Here is a 16966-nt window from a genome sequence, read left to right as displayed (position 1 = left end):
CTCACCTAGCACACTAGCACGAGCTAACAACAGAATATAGCATGTTAAAAGATCAGATCTGCTGGTTACTTCCACCAACAAGAATAACCCACCCAGACCTCCATCCTTCATTACCCCCTACAATGCATTCAGTTCAAACATTTATAACATTCTTCATAAACATTGGTCATTTCTCCTAGCTGATGGATTCCTTAAAACCAGCCTTCCTCCCAAACCTAACATCACATATAGCAGGGGACCCGCCCTTCGAAATCACTTGTGTCGCAGCTTTCTGCCACCTGAACAAGCAAACACTTGGTTACCAAAGGCCCCACATGGATCCTACAAATGTGGGCACTGCAATATTTGCTGCTTCATCAAAGATAAACTTACCGAGTTCCAATACAACTCACCAGTTACTTACAAAATCAATAAATTCATTAACTGCAACACCAAATTTGTAGTGTAGTGCATTATCTGCACTTGCAGTCTCATCTATGTGGGTAGCACTACCCGACCTCTTAAGGAGAGATTGCAAGAACACATCAGGGCCATCTGCAACAATAATGTCAACTACCCCTTCTCGGTTCACTACAATGCCAAGCATAGACAACAAGAGATACTGGGCATCAGTGTACATGGCATTGACACAGTGAACTCACTACCCAGAGGCGGCAATAAAACGCTACGGCTTAGACAACTGGAAAGCAGTTGGATTATTAGACTCAGAGCTGTTGAGCAGGGCATTAACATTGACAAGGATCTATACACCTTTCTTTAAAACTCAGCTGTATAAAAACACTCACCTCCATATATTTCATACACTAAGATGTATTTTTTTATGTGTCCAGCTATAACTTCTGTTCTCTATATTAGTATGTTCTCTGACTTACAAGATGAATCTGTAACCCACTCATCTTGGTCTTGTATCATGCTTACTGTTTTGTATACTTATACATTATTTGATTGTAGTTCATACCACCTTTTGTGTATTATGCCTTACCTTGTGACAATGGTACTTCTAACAAACTACAGTTATATTATATTTATTATATACACTTTTCTGCATGACCCTTACGTCTGATCTCCACACCCCTCTCCTTTTCTGAATGTCTCCATTGCTCGTAGCACTAGTCTCTATATGGACTCACTCCGTTTCAAAATGGCCCCCACCTTGGGCTGCTCAAACTGCCCGCCGTCTCAATTAGAGTCCCTTTTCTATTTTGACTCTCTTTTGCCTGAACCGATCAACCTATAAAAAGAGGCTGACACACACATGGGCCAAACACTCTGCCAAAACCCCGACGCGCATGGCACGGGTTTTTTCGCTCCACAAATACTTGAGGTAAGGTACTGCCAGCGTTGCTGGCTTGTCTCACTACTTTCTCCCACTTACGGGGAACTCAAGGCAGCCAGGCGAGGAAAGCTTTACTAATCTGTGTCAGCTATAAAAAATAAATATGTGATAAAAGCATACCACGTTGTGTGAATAGAATAGCCTTTCAATTTCTGTAGAAGTCTGGTAGTGCGCAGCATGCTCCGATTGTATGTCTTAACATGGCATGAAGTAAAGTTATACCACAGACAGAGACTAAGTGATAAAACGTTCTCTAGTTTTAGAATTATATTTTTTCTGATCGAGATTTTGGTTTTTATAAGCAGTTGTAAAGTGGCATTAGAGGCATGGCATGGGCATAAAAAGACTAAGTAAAACGTTCCTTTAGGAATTTTTTATTGCGTTGTGAGAAAACCTTTCTAATTTGATAGGCTCCATCTTCACTTTTCGAGTTTTTCTAGAAAGTGAAAAGAATATTACACATGTAAAATCACAGCAACCTTGGAAAAGCTAGTGACGGGGCAACGCTCCAGCGACAATATAGAACTTGGCATACCAGATTATTTACTCCGTATGTAGATTTAAAATCAAGTAGCTTTCTGCAAAACACCTGCTTTACATTAAATTGCATTTTTTGTTGTTTTAAACCCCATGATTATCATGGCCATCATTTTCCTATACTATTTGATTTCTCCCAAGGACTCATGACTACCAGCAGCTTGATCTATGTACCTTTCGTGTTTACATATAATGGTTTATATACATCTGAAGGTACCTTACCCCCTTTCAATTACTTCTTACTTCCTTCTTTACTCTTTTTTCTTCACACCATTTATAGATCTTCTATCCACATCACAACACACTTCGCATCCCCCCTTGTTTCTTCACCACTAAGATTCAATGTTTTCTAAAAAAAATTAAAGCACATTTACTGTATCACACTGTGTAGACACGTTTATGACAATCTCACCTCGCATGATGTTGCCGTTTTATTCAACTCTAGACTGACTTGTTTGCCTTTTTCTTCTGGAACGTGATTCAATTAATCACCTCTAAGACCTATTGAGGCATTCACACTACATTCTGGTCGTCACATTAACGATACGCACCCCTGCACTTAATTCACACAATTCTATTGCACCTTCGCTCGGATTGTTCTCTTTACCTCTGTACAAAGAATCTTAGACATTGTGAAGTCACCTTGCGCAATTATACTATACCGACATGTATGTATTTTTCATCTATGTTTCTACAGCCTTGACAAAGTCTTGAAGACGAAACACGTGTTGGCTGTTTTTGCTGTATGGACTTATTGTTACATTCGAACATCCTATTGTAACTTTGACCATTTATCACCATCTGGCTGCTCTGGACACATAGGCCCTCATTCTGACCCTGGCGGTCTTTGACCGCCAGGGCGGAGGACCGCGGGAGCACCGCCGACAAGCCGGCGGTGCTTCAATGGGGATTCCGACCGCGGCGGTAAAGCCGCGGTCGGACCGGCACCACTGGCGGGGTCCCGCCAGTGTACCGCGGCCCCATTGAATCCTCCGCGGCGGCGCAGCTTGCTGCACCGCCGCGGGGATTCTGACCCCCCCTACCGCCATCCAGATCCCGGCGGTCGGACCGCCGAGATCCGGATGGCGGTAGGGGGGGTCGCGGGGCCCCTGGGGGCCCCTGCAGTGCCCATGCCACTGGCATGGGCATTGCAGGGGCCCCCGTAAGAGGGCCCCTAAATGTATTTCACTGTCTGCTGCGCAGACAGTGAAATACGCGACGGGTGCAACTGCACCCGTCGCACAGCTTCCACTCCGCCGGCTCGATTCCGAGCCGGCTTCATCGTGGAAGCCTCTTTCCCGCTGGGCTGGCTGGCGGTCTGAAGGAGACCGCCCGCCAGCCCAGCGGGAAAGTCAGAATTACCGCCGCGGTCTTTCGACCGCGGAACGGTAACCTGACGGCGGGACTTTGGCGGGCGGCCTCCGCCGCCCGCCAAGGTCAGAATGAGGGCCATGGTCATTTTGTACAACGCAGTCTTTTGATTGAGATTGCTACTTTCTACCTGCACTTATAATAAATATCTACACATCATCTTCCAAGAACGAACTTTCTATTTATTCTTGAACATTATCAGGATCAGGATTCATGCTATTGGTGTGCCCTGGCCACTCTTCTTTCATCTTTCCAAAATCAGTCAGGCTATCCAGGCATCCCAGATGGCGGTTGAAGCCAAGCTCTCTGAGGTCTGCCTGGTGTGGCGCTTATGCATCAGGACTTATGCAACATCAGTGGCAGAATTACTGAAGCTGAGTGAAGACTTTCGACAGCTGAAGATGAGACAACTGAACTCAGAGCCAAAGTATCCCACCTCGCTCCCCAAATCACTGAGCTACACAATCGGACAGAAGATGCTGAAAATAGAATGCGGTGCAATAACCTTAGATTCATTGGCTTTGCGAAGTGGATGGAGATACCGCACCCCTCGGAGTTCCTTGAACAATGGATAAGAACGTGGATGCTGGCAGATTGTCAGTTGTGTACCTGTTTAGTGTTGGAGCGGGCACACAGGGCTTTGATGCCTAGACCCCCTGAGAGCCCCATATATGCCCATGATCACCTGCTTTCATAATTTCATAGATTCAATCCGGGAGGAGGCGAGGTGCCTTCCAGACCTACACTGCAATGACTACAAAATACTGATATTTCCAGATTACACTAAATAGACTTAGGCCAAAAGACAATTGAATACAGCAGTCAAGCAAAAGCTGAAAGTCTTGAACCTCTCCTATAAACTACTCTTTCCTGCACAACTGAAAGTAATCTATGAAGAGAAAACACATTTGTTTGATATGCCAGAGGCGGCACCGAGGAGAAGCAGCTCCGTCCCCCAAACTAATCTCTCCACCCCAGAGAGAAGCAAACTCCGATTAAAAAATCTACACTTGCAAATGTGGGATGGAGGATTCAGACCCGCACCCACAAAGGGTGAGGTTTGTCGGACACTGGTTCACACTCCCTTGGCTCCGACAAATCTGGGTTGAAGTTGAAGGACCAAGAACGATCATCTCAGACCAATACTTCCTCCCCTGGTCTTGTACAGGACATGGTGCACCAGTAGGGCTCCATCGTTCTCCAACGTACTGATGAGGATGAAAAATTGCCCTCAAGTCCCATGATCTGACCAAAAGCACTAACGGTTCCAGATGAATAAAAGCATGGCTGTTGGCCATTGCACTTTTCTCTTCCAAGAGACTGGCTAACTGAGATCCTGCAAACAGGAGGGGTCCACAGCTTGATGTTCAGTATATAATGTTATGGGTTTGTGTTCTAGTTCTGGGTTGAAGTATGGGGTGGGGGTTTGCTGGGAAGGGAAGGACATTTTTCTTCATTTCCTATTTTCTTGTTTGGTTAACTGTGATTTTTATTTTTCTGAATCATTCCACTACATTGACGCATACAATGTTTCCATTGTATTCAAACTCAACTGGAACTGCAAAACATTTGCAGAGGGCACTCCACCACTTGACCATGTAATACACACTGGGTACTGCACACTCCTTCTGCCTTTTCCACTTATTCTGCCTGTTCCTCTTTATGGACTTTTGAGTACTATCATGGAATGTTAAAGGGCTGCAAGACCGAATCAAATGCTTAGCGGTCCTTCGTTATGCTCACTGCTTCTTTCCGGCCACCCCCGTTCTTCCAAATAACACACCTGCTAGGTACCCTCTCCCCCTTCCTGCTCTGTCAGGGATATGATAGTATCTTCCATGCTGGTTATACACGAGGCTCCTGTGGAGTGGCGATTCTTCTCCACAGGTCCATCCCTATTGAGGTCAACTGTGTGATATCTGATCCCTAGGGTCCCAAACTTGTCCTTGTGATTTTGGTGGAGGATTGTGGCTTGAATATTCTTTGTCTTTATGTCACTCCCTCGGTGAAAGAGTCCCTCTTCAGACTCCGACAAGTCTGATTTCGGAGATCCCTGACAGCATCACAGTGGTGGGAGGTGATTTTAATGCAGTCTTTGATCCCACTGCTGACAGTACTAGTGACCCATCCAACCACAGATGAATCGTCAGCTCTCCAAGTGGGTCAGTGCTTTTGGCCTGTGTGATGCGTGGCACTTGTGTAACCCTGGACGGTGACAGTACACTCAAACTTTGGCCGCCCATCTCTCCTGTGCACATATTGACCTGGTCTTCCTGCCAGCCACTGATTGTCACCAGATATATGAAGTACAGTTTCTACCTCGGAGGATCTCTGATCACGCACCGGTGCTCCTCTGCCTGGGCTCTAGAGTGTCTGATCAGTGGCTGATGAGGCATTCAAATGCATGATACCCTTGGGGCAAGGCATACTTCTGGGCTCTAGCTGATGAGCTCCAAGTTGACTTTCAGACCAATAGAGGGATGGTGGAATCTGCCAGCGCACTGTGGGCAGCCTGTAAGGATACTATTAGGGGCATGCTAAAGGTATTCTTCATGGATGGGAGAAAAACATACTCCAACAGATATTCTGTCTGGAGTCCCAAGTCCTCTGGCTGCAGGGGCGGCTCTCCAGAGGCCCTCAGGGGTAGACTTTCCAACAGCTTGAGCAGACCCAAGCCAACATTTGCATTCATTGCTAGGGAAGGTGCATCAACTGGGGTGTGCCTCTACGGCACCGTTATAAAAGTGAGAACAGCAAGCTAATTTACTGGCTCGTTACCCGACCGTTGACTACAAGAGTGATTTCTGAGATAGTGTGCACTGCTGGTTCCTGCAGTGTACTGCCCATGGCACAGTACAGACATTTGTGGATTCTTATTGGCACCTCTATTTGGGGGTCCCATTGCCACAAGCAGAGCAAGAATCCTCCCTATTCAACAATGTCTCATTGCCTCAGGTGTCATGCAGTGAGAAACAGGCCTTGGAGCAGCCACTCATGAAGGAAGAGATTTTTAATGCAATATATGCACTGGCTGCCAGCAAGACCCTTGGCCCTGATGGTTTCCCTATGGAATTTTATAGAAAATACAGGAAGATTGCCTCCCCACATTTGCTTGCCCTTTACTCCAAGGGTGCCTCTGATTGGTCACTTCCAGCAAGAGCTAGACATGGCCACTATTGTGGTCATTTTAAAATCGAACCCTCCATCTATTGACTGTGCATCACACTGGCCCATTTCACTTATAAATGGAGACATCAAAATGTTTTCGACCTTTCTAGCCTCATGTCTTCAGACGGTTCTTACCATCCTTACACATACAGGCCAATGTGGTTTCATCCTGGCCAGGTGCATGAGGCACTGTCTTAGATGCCTTCAGGTTGCATTGGCTCGCTGACACCTCTTGTCACCTTCTCTGGCCCTGTTGTAAATAGATTTTGAGAAAGCCTTTGATACAGTGGATTCGACTTACCTAGCTGAAGTCCTCCAGAAGACAGGGCTGGCACCTCGATTCTGTAACTATATCAAACTACTTCACTTCAATCTGAGTGTGCAAGTACAAATTAACAGAATAGTGTCTGACCCATTCCCCATCTGTCCACGTACCAGACAGAGATGCCCCTTATCCCCCTTGTTTTTGCAATTGTCTTTGAGCCCCACACATGACTTATACAAAATGACGTGCAGATGCGGGGTGGATGGTGGGATACTGGACATTAAAATCGTATTGCACTGTGTGCAGGCAATGTCCTTTAGTTCATTTCAAGACCTGAGGAGACAGGCCCACATTGTCTTCATCTCCTTCAGCATACCGGCTGAGACTCCAAACTCACCCAGCAAACCCCATTGTGGAAAGGAACATGAGACAGCTGGCCTGGAAGGATTCCAACAATGGGATAGAATAGGTATCTCCCTACTGGGGGACCTCTGATCTGGTTCCCAAATGTGCTCCTTTCAAGAACTTCAAGCTGCATATGCTCTGTCATCTACACAATTTCCTAAGTAATTACAGCTGAGGGATACGTGGAAGACACACATTCTCAAATCTATCGGAGACTGATACACAATACCCCTGATACTTTGATACATCTACGGGCTCAATGGGAGGAGTGGGTGGGAAAGCTGGATGACGAGAATTGGAAAGATGGTCTGATGGCCCCCTGCACTATTGTGATTTCTTCCAGACTGTGGCTCATGCACGCATACTATCTACACAGTGCTTATTTAGCCACCAGATGTTTACAAAGGCACACCTTCTTCTCAGTCCAACATGGTTCAGATGTCCAGGTTCTCCTGAAGATTTCTATCATATGATTTGAATGTGTTCCATTATTGTGGATTAATGGAATGCCATTGCTGTGTGTTAGACCTGACAGCCTTAGGGTGGTCACCCCTAACTTTTTGCCTGCCTCCCTCCACTTTTTGGACACTGTTTTTGCTGGCTTTTAGACTCTGCGCACTTTACCACTGCTAACCAGTGCTAAAGTGCATATGCTCTCTCCCTTAAAACATGGTAACCTTGAATCATACCTGATTGGACTATTAATTTACTTATAAGTCCCTAGTAATGTGCACTCTATGTGCATAGGGCCGGTAGATTAAATGCTACTAGTGGGCCTGCAGCACTGGGTGTGCCATCCACTTAAGTAGCCCCTTTTCCTTGTCTCAGGCCTGCCATTGCAAGGCCTGTGTGTGCAGTTTCACTGTCACCTCGACTTGGCATTTAAAAGTACTTGCCAAGCTTAAACCTCCCCTTTCTCCACATATAAGTCACCTCTAATGTGTGCCCTAGGTAACCCCTAGAGCAGGGTGCTGTGTGGGTGAAAGGCAGGACATGTACCTGTGTAGTTTACATATCCTGGTAGTGTAAAACTCCTAAATTTGTTTTTGCACTACTGTGAGGCCTGCTCCCTTCATAGGCTAACATTGGGGCTGCCCTCATACAGTATTGAAGTGGTAGCTGCTGATCTGCAAGGAGTAGGAAGGTCATATTTAGTATGGCCAGAATGGTAATATAAAATCCTGCTGACTGGTGAAGTTGGATTTAATATTACTATTCTAGAAATGCCACTTTTAGAAAGTGAGCATTTCTTTGCACTTAAATCTTTCTGTGCCTTACAATCCACGTCTGGCTGGGCTTAGTTGACAGCTCCTTGTGCATTCACTCAGACACACCCCAAACACAGGGTACTCAGCCTCACTTGCATACATCTGCATTTTGAATGGGTCTTCCTGGGCTGGGAGGGTGGAGGGCCTGCTCTCACACAAAGGACTGCCACACCCCCTACTGGGACCCTGGCAGACAGGATTGAACTGAAAGGGGACCTGGTGCACTTCTTAGCCACTCTTTGAAGTCTCCCCCACTTCAAAGGCACATTTGGGTATAAAACAGGGCCTCTGCCCTACCTCAAGAAACACTTGCTGGAGAAGAAACCTGAACCAGAAACTACATCCTGCCAAGAAGAACTGCCTGGCTGCTCAAAGGACTCACCTGTCTGCTTTCTACAAAGGACTGCTGCCTTGCTATTGGCCTGCTGCCTTGCTGAACTCTTGTCTGGCTGTGAAAGTACTCTCCAAGGCCTTGGATAGAGCTTGCCTCCTGTTCCCTGAAGTCTCAGGACCAAAAAGACTTCTCTTTTTCACTTGGACGCTCCGTGCGCCGAAATTTTCGACACACAGCTTGTTCCGGGGCGAGAAAAACGCCGCACACTGACGCTGATCGACGCGCCGCCTTCGGAACAACCGGAACTTCGACGCACGGCTTCGCAAGGACAACGCCGCCTGACCTCCAGAGGAGAAATCGACGCGACGCCTGCCTTGAGATCGAAATTTCGACGTGCAGCCCCGCAGAACGACGCGCAGCCGGAAAACAAGCAGGAAAATCCCCGCACAGACCCGGGACATCTGGTAATCCCCGCGATCCACAGAAAGAAACTGTCCGCGTGCCGGAAAACGACGCACGACTTCCCCGCGTGAAAAATAACGACGCAAGTCCGTGTGTGCTGGGGAGAAATCGTCGCCCACACCCTTTTTCCACGTATCTCTTCTTCTGTGGCCCTCTGAGGAGATTTTCCACTCCAAACCAGGTACTTTGTGCTTGAAAGAGACTTTGGGGGTCAACGACCACGAGAGCACCGCCAACAGGCTGGCGGTGCTCTCAAGGGCATTCTGACCGCGGCGGTTTGGCCTCGGTCAGAAAGGGAAAACCAGCGGTCTCCCGCCGGTTTTCCGCTGCCCTCAGGAATCCTCCATGGCGGCGCAGCTTGCTGCGCCACCATGGGGATTCCGACACCTCATACCGCCATCCTGTTCCTGGCGATTCGCCCGCCAGGAACAGGATGGCGGTATGGGGTGTCGTGGGGCCCCCATAAGAGGGCCCCACAAAGAATTTCAGTGTCTGCTTAGCAGACACTGAAATTCGCGACGGGTGCAACTGCACCCGTCGCACCTTCCCACTCCACCGGCTCCATTCGGAGCTGGCTTCCTCGTGGGAAGGGGTTTCCCGCTGGGCTGGCGGGCGGCCTTCTGGCGGTCGCCCGCCAGCCCAGCGGGAAAGCCAGAATGGCCTCCGCGGTCTTTCGACCGCGGAGCGGCATATGGCGGTTCCCGCCAGACGGGCGGCGACCGCCGCCCGCCGGCCTCAGAATGAGGCCCTTTGTTTGCTTTTTAAAGACTTAAGACACTTTGGGGGTCAGGGTTGGCGGGAGCACCGCCAACAGGCTGGCGGTGCCCCGCAGGGCATTCTGACCGCAGCGGTTTGGCCGCGGTCAGAAGAGGAAAACCGGCGGTCTCCCGCCGGTTTTCCGCTGCCCAAAAGAATCCTCCATGGCGGCGGAGCTCGCTGCGCCGTGGCGGTATGGGGTGTCGTGGGGCTCCTGGGGGCCCCTGCAGTGCCCATGCCAATGGCATGGGCACTGCAGGGGCCCCCGTAAGAGGGCCCCACTTTGAATTTCACTGTCTGTATTGCAGACAGTGAAATTCGCGACGGGTGCAACTGCACCCGTCGCACCTTCCCACTCCGCCGGCTCCATTCAGAGCCGGCGTCCTCGTGGGAAGGTTGTTTTCCACTGGGCTGGCGGGCGGCCTTTTGGCGGTCGCCCGCCAGCCCAGTGGAAAACCCAGAATCACCGCAGCGGTCTTATGACCGCGGAGCGGTGTTCTGGAGGGGGGAACTCTGGCGGGTGGCCTCCGCCGCCCGTCAGGGTTAGAATCACCCCCTTTATTTCACTTTTCAGTGATATCTCTACAAATTCCCATTGCAACTTTATTCGTTTTGACCTACAATTATCCTAATAAATATTATATATTTTTCTAAACACTGTGTGGTGTATTTTTGTGGTGCTATATGGTGGTATTGTAAGATTTATTGCACAAATACTTTACACATTGCCTTCTAAGTTAAGCCTGACTGCTCGTGCCAAGCTACCAGAGGGTGGGCACAGGATAATCTTGGATTGTGTGTGACTTACCCTGACTAGAGTGAGGGCTTTTGCTTGGACAGGGGGAAACCTGACTGCCAACCAAAAACCCCATTTCTAACACTGTGGAACTCACGGAGGAGCTGGTATGAATGGTGGATCTTTCACTGAAATTCTTCCTTCTGAACTTCTCTGAGGAAGGGAGGGGCACAAGGGCTGATCAAACAATGTTGGGAGTGGCCACCATGGTGGCAAAAATAGACATAGATAGTAAGTAGAGATCTTCCAGCCCACATTTTCTGTCTCAGTGGCGTTAGGGGTGGATTGGTGCGCTCATTAAGAAAGGCCAAAATACAAGGCCAGAGGCTGCCCTAAGAAGCATGCTAAGATCTGGGGTAAATGGTGGAACTACTTTGGGTTGGGCCCGATGTGACATTCTTATTAGAACTTTTCTTAAGTGGGATTATAGTGGACCTGATGCCTTGTCTAAAATTATGCTGTTCTGCTTTCTAATGTCAACCACCAATGGCTGGATATGGTGGATGTTTTATTATCATGAAACAATAAAGTTGGTTATTAAAAAAACAAATTTCATTATTGCAAGACATACCTCTCCCATAAGGTAACATTTGAGTTACCTTATTACATTTAATAAGCTGTAACGTTCAAAAGGGAAAAGGTAAGCAGTTCATGTTTGGAATTGTAATGAAAAGTGTTTTTTTATGGTAAAGTCAGATTTTCAATTACAATTTTGAAAATGTCACTTTTCCCGCCTTAGCCTTTTAGTGCAAGCAGTCTGTCTCTTAGGCACATTACTTGGTGTCGCTGACAGTTGGACTTTGTGTATGCCTCCTAGGCAGCCACACAAAATAGAGAGCTTATGTGTGCCTGGATTGGTCATCACTGGCAGGATGGGAGGATGGAGTTAGGCAGAGGCCCAATTAAACCTGAACAGGCTGTGTCCTGCCTTCACACAAAGGATTGCATACACCCTTATAATAAGTCTGAAGCCAGGGTAGGGCAGGAGGGAAACCTGTGCACTTCAGAGAGAAACCTCTAGAGGTTTTTCTCACTTCTAAGGAGGTACCATGTATAAATATTGCACCACAGACACCAAATCTTCAGTAAACGTCTGGACCTGTGCAAGACTCTGCCAGAAAGAAGGACTGCTGTGCTGAGGAAAGGACTGCCACTCTGCTGGGATGTTGCCCTGAAGGACTGATTCCTGCTGTGCCGACCTGCTGCCTGTTGCCCTCTTGCCTGGGTGAGAAGGATTGGACCATTATAGTGACTCTAAGGGCTAGTCTCATGTAACCAGCACTTCAACTCTGCAACTGTGTGTCCTGTCATGCCAAGTAGTGCCAGCTCAATCGTGAACCCTTGGAAGTGGGCCTAAAGTTGCTCTGCCGGACCATCTGTGGATCTAGCAGAACCAATGCATTACTTCTGCTGTGAGGACTCTCCCAGTGCAAGAACTCTGCATCTACCTTGCAGCCCGCAGTGGCATTGGAGTCGCCGCTGTGTGGTGCATCCCTGATGCAAGCCTTTGTATCACTAACCTCTCATCGACGCCAGCCTCAATAATGATTCAGGATTTCACATTGCAAGGCCATCAGTTTTTTCGGAACCAGCTGGTGCATGACACATCCTTGGCACAGGAATCCACATCACAAGCCTCCCTTGAAGACAGTTCAGGACCTCACATTTCAGCTCTGCAGCTCCCCAGATCGATGCATTGCTTTGGCTGTTTCGATGGCGATGCATCCTCGACAAGGGACATCGCAATGCTCCACCACTAGGATGTTAAGGTACTCTGGTACAGTGAGCCTAACAGGGTCGTGCAGCCGGACCCGACTTCATCAAAATCAGCCTGATCTTGTTCCAGTCCACGAAGACCATATATCCACAGTTGCCAATTTGTGCTTTTTGGCACTACTATCGCTTAAATCTTTAAAACTGCATACCTCCTGTTCTACTGATTGGAATTTTGTGATTTAGGTCTTGTTTTATTTATTGTAATCTAATCTATTTTTCAAATCTGGTATGGGATCCTTTTTGTGATGTGCCAAGCTACCAAAGGATTGAGCAGAGGCTAATTTAGGAGTTGTTTGTGAGTTCAGCCTGACAAGGAATGCCGTTTCTGCTTGAGTAGGGTTTCACCCCCGAACCAGCAACCCAATTTCTTGCATGTACTAAATTGTGAATCATTTTTTATGTAAAGCTTGATGGTGGCATGTACTTAATATGATAGATTTAGGAAATTGTATTTCAACTTAGTAAATTATGTTGTTTGTCATAAACAATGAAGTTTGCAAAGTTTGAGACACGCTCAGCACAATGATGTATATGCATGCATATGTCATCATGCCTGCCCATGTACGCGTCATGACTATGATAGCCCCAGCATGAATATGTATACACACAAATGCACCTGTAAGCAATTAGCCTATGTCATAATGCAGCTGTTATTTGTATGAGTTTACTATTCCAAGATGACCGATGCCATATAGAAGCAGTATTTCTTTTAATTTGCGTGACTGTACATTTTCAGAAAGGAACAGTCCAATATCTAATAGCAGCTGCCTTGCTCCCCTAAAAATTAAAACAACGAATAAATAAGAGACTGTGAATGGAAAGACAGGAGTTCAATGAAGAAATGGAAAGGTGAGGAGGATCATGGATATGCTGATGACAAGCAGCACTGGTGAACAGGGAAGGTTGGAGGAGAAATGTAGAGGGTTTTTAAAAAAGTCAAGTGGAATAGGGAAGAGAAGGGGGTAAGTAATGGATGAGCTGGAGTGGGAGACACAATCAGAGAGAGTGAGGGGCCAGGGCGTGAAGACGGAAGCAACAAACAAGAGAGAGATATAAAACGCGTCCACTCCCATAAAGTATTGAAAGCTAAAGAAAAAACTACTTACCGGGATGTAATAAATGAAGGACAGGATTCATTCAGTCAAAAGGATGGTATGTTCCAGGGAACTCCAGCGAAGGGACAAGCACAAAAATAAGAATGAAAGCTACTTATTAAGAAACAATCAGATGAGACTCGTGAGAAAGCTAAACAATGATAAGCAGTGGGCTGACCCAAAGTCCTGTGTAGACATCAATATTGCACACAAATAGTTATTTTGACAACAGACAGGGGGTGATGTCTGCAACTGAGATGTAAAAATACTTTTTTGCTACAGCCAACGTGTTTCCAAAACATTATGACAAATTTACAGTCATTCAGGAGTACCAAAAGTAGTACTACTTCAGATACGCTTAAATGCCTTTGTGATTTGGCCCTTAAAAATCTAAAACTGCAATGATGCTTCAATTGGCGCTAGGCAACACATAGTGCACCAGCGCAAGGAGAGGATAGGAAGGTGTCATAGAATGTTAAATATGGTGCTCTGCTGCCCTCTCCATGTCACTCAATGCAGCATAGTAAGGCATCTTGCTGAGCTGCATTACACGACATTTTGATAATTATGCCCCTATGCATCTTCTGAAATAAGGCAATGTAATATTTTGGCTTGAGTTATTGATAATGAAGAATGTAATACTGATTTACAAACAATAGCAGAAAAGGAAATATAATCAAATGTGCGTGATTACTTTAGATTATTCCCCAGACTTTCCCCCAAAACTTAAATATGAAGTACATTGAAATAACATGATATTAAACAGAAATATCATAAAAATATTGATGAAGAACCACAACATTATTTTATGACACCCAGATGTCTTTGAAAAGGATTACCATGTGGCATGTGGGTTGCCATGATTAGCGATGTACAATTCCAAAAGAGCAGGTAGAATTGATCAAAGCCATTGGCTTTGTTTTTTGTTTTTGAAAACATGTTTTTGGGTACGCACATTGGAGCATTGTAGAAGAGGTCGGAATGGTCTTACTATTGCACCCCCTTAGCTAGTCCTATACTGTTCAGTCTCTACTACTGGTACCACAGTATCATTGTCTGCGGATGCCTTCGGAACTGCCTTCTGCTGCACTATCTTTTTCTTCTAATTCATTGTCAAATCTGAATCTTGCTTCTACCACTCTTCCTAGGCAGGTACTGCCCAGGAAAATAGCAGATGCATGCAGCACTCACTCTTGCTGTAACCTACATTATCAGAGCGATGCAATGGTGTTAACGGGATATTGCACAGGCTGAAGCCCACAATCACAGAGCCATTTCATTAATCGTCTCTGTTTTGTTATGTAACATTTATTCCTATTCCTTTTACCCTGCACATTTTAGGATGAATACAGATGGATAAATGCACACACATCCCATTCAGTGGTTCAGTTATACAGAATATGGGCCTCATTACGAGGCTTACAGTCTTGAGACCGCCAGCATCGCGGTGGAGGTCCTGACCGCTGCCAGTTTGGTGGTCTGACCACCAAATTAAGAGTTTGGTGATCAGACTGCCAAACAACCTCCGTCTCCGCCGGGAACAATGTGCTAGATAGGCTGACGGTGATCCAGATTAGAATCAGCTAGGGCGACGCTGAACTCAACTCTGACCTGTTGATTACGACCTATGTTAGAAATGGGATCTTTGTTTGGCAGTCAGGTTACCCCCTGTCCAAGCAAGGACCCTCACTCTAGTCAGGGCAAGTCACACACAATCCAAATTATCCTGTGCCCACCCTCTGGTAGCTTGGTACTGAGCAGTCAGGCTTAACTTAGAAGGCAATGTGTAAAGTATTTGTGCAATAAATCATAAAATAACACAATATAGCACCACAAAAATACACTACACAGTGTTTAGAAAAATATATAATATTTATCTGGATATTTGCAGGTCAAAACAATAAAAGATGCAATAAGAAAATGTAAAGGTATCACTGGAAAGTGATATAAAGGGCCTGATTCTAACTTTGGAGGACGGTGTTAAACCGTCCCAAAAGTGGCGGATATACCACCTACCGTATTACGAGTCCATTATATCCTATGGAACTCGTAATACGGTAGGTGGTATATCCGCCACTTTTGGGACGGTTTAACACCGTCCTCCAAAGTTAGAATCAGGCCCAAAGGCCCTCATTCTGACCCTGGCGGTCTTTGACCGCCAGGGCGGAGGACCGCGGGAGCACCGCCGACAAGCCGGCGGTGCTTCAATGGGGATTCCGACCGCGGCGGTAAAGCCGCGGTCGGACCGGCACCACTGGCGGGGTCCCGCCAGTGTACCGCGGCCCCATTGAATCCTCCGCGGCGGCGCAGCTTGCTGCACCGCCGCGGGGATTCTGACCCCCCCTACCGCCATCCAGATCCCGGCGGTCGGACCGCCGAGATCCGGATGGCGGTAGGGGGGGTCGCGGGGCCCCTGGGGGCCCCTGCAGTGCCCATGCCACTGGCATGGGCATTGCAGGGGCCCCCGTAAGAGGGCCCCTAAATGTATTTCACTGTCTGCTGCGCAGACAGTGAAATACGCGACGGGTGCAACTGCACCCGTCGCACAGCTTCCACTCCGCCGGCTCGATTCCGAGCCGGCTTCATCGTGGAAGCCTCTTTCCCGCTGGGCTGGCTGGCGGTCTGAAGGAGACCGCCCGCCAGCCCAGCGGGAAAGTCAGAATTACCGCCGCGGTCTTTCGACCGCGGAACGGTAACCTGACGGCGGGACTTTGGCGGGCGGCCTCCGCCGCCCGCCAAGGTCAGAATGAGGGCCAAAGTGTCTTAAGTCTTTTCAAAGCAAACAAAGGGCCTGATTCTAACATTGGAGGACGGTGTTAAACCGTCCCAAAAGTGGCGGATATACCACCTACCGTATTACGAGTCCATTATATCCTATGGAACTCGTAATACGGTAGGTGGTATATCCGCCACTTTTGGGACGGTTTAACACCGTCCTCCAAAGTTAGAATCAGGCCCAAAGTCTCTTTCAAGCACAAAGTACCTGGTTTGAGTGAAAAATCTCCGCAAAGGGCCGCAGAGGAGGAGATGCATGGAAAATGGTGTGTGCGTCGGTTTCGCACCTTCATGCACGGACTTGCGTCGTTATTTTTCACGCGGGGATTCTCTTCAGGTTGCAGGGTTTTCAGATGCCCCGGGGTCTGTGCGTGGAATCCTGGCCTTGTTGACCAGCTTTGCGTCATTCCGGTGGGCGATGCGGGGAAACTTCTCCCTGACGGCAGGTGCTGCGTCGATTTCCACTCTGGAAGTCAGGCGGCTTCGTCCCAGGTGGGCCGTGCATCGAAGTTCCAGTTGCACCACAGGCGCTGCGTTGATCTTTTCCTTGCGAGGTCGAGCGTCGTCATCCCGGTTCGGCGAGCGGTGAATTTTTCACAGCGGAACAAGCTGTGCGTCTAATT

This window comes from Pleurodeles waltl, chromosome 3_2 (assembly GCF_031143425.1).
Source record: "Pleurodeles waltl isolate 20211129_DDA chromosome 3_2, aPleWal1.hap1.20221129, whole genome shotgun sequence".
In the NCBI taxonomy this organism is placed as follows: Eukaryota; Metazoa; Chordata; class Amphibia; order Caudata; family Salamandridae; genus Pleurodeles; species Pleurodeles waltl.
The sequence above is the reverse complement of the archived record's forward strand: the minus strand, read 5'-3'. Positions refer to the sequence as shown.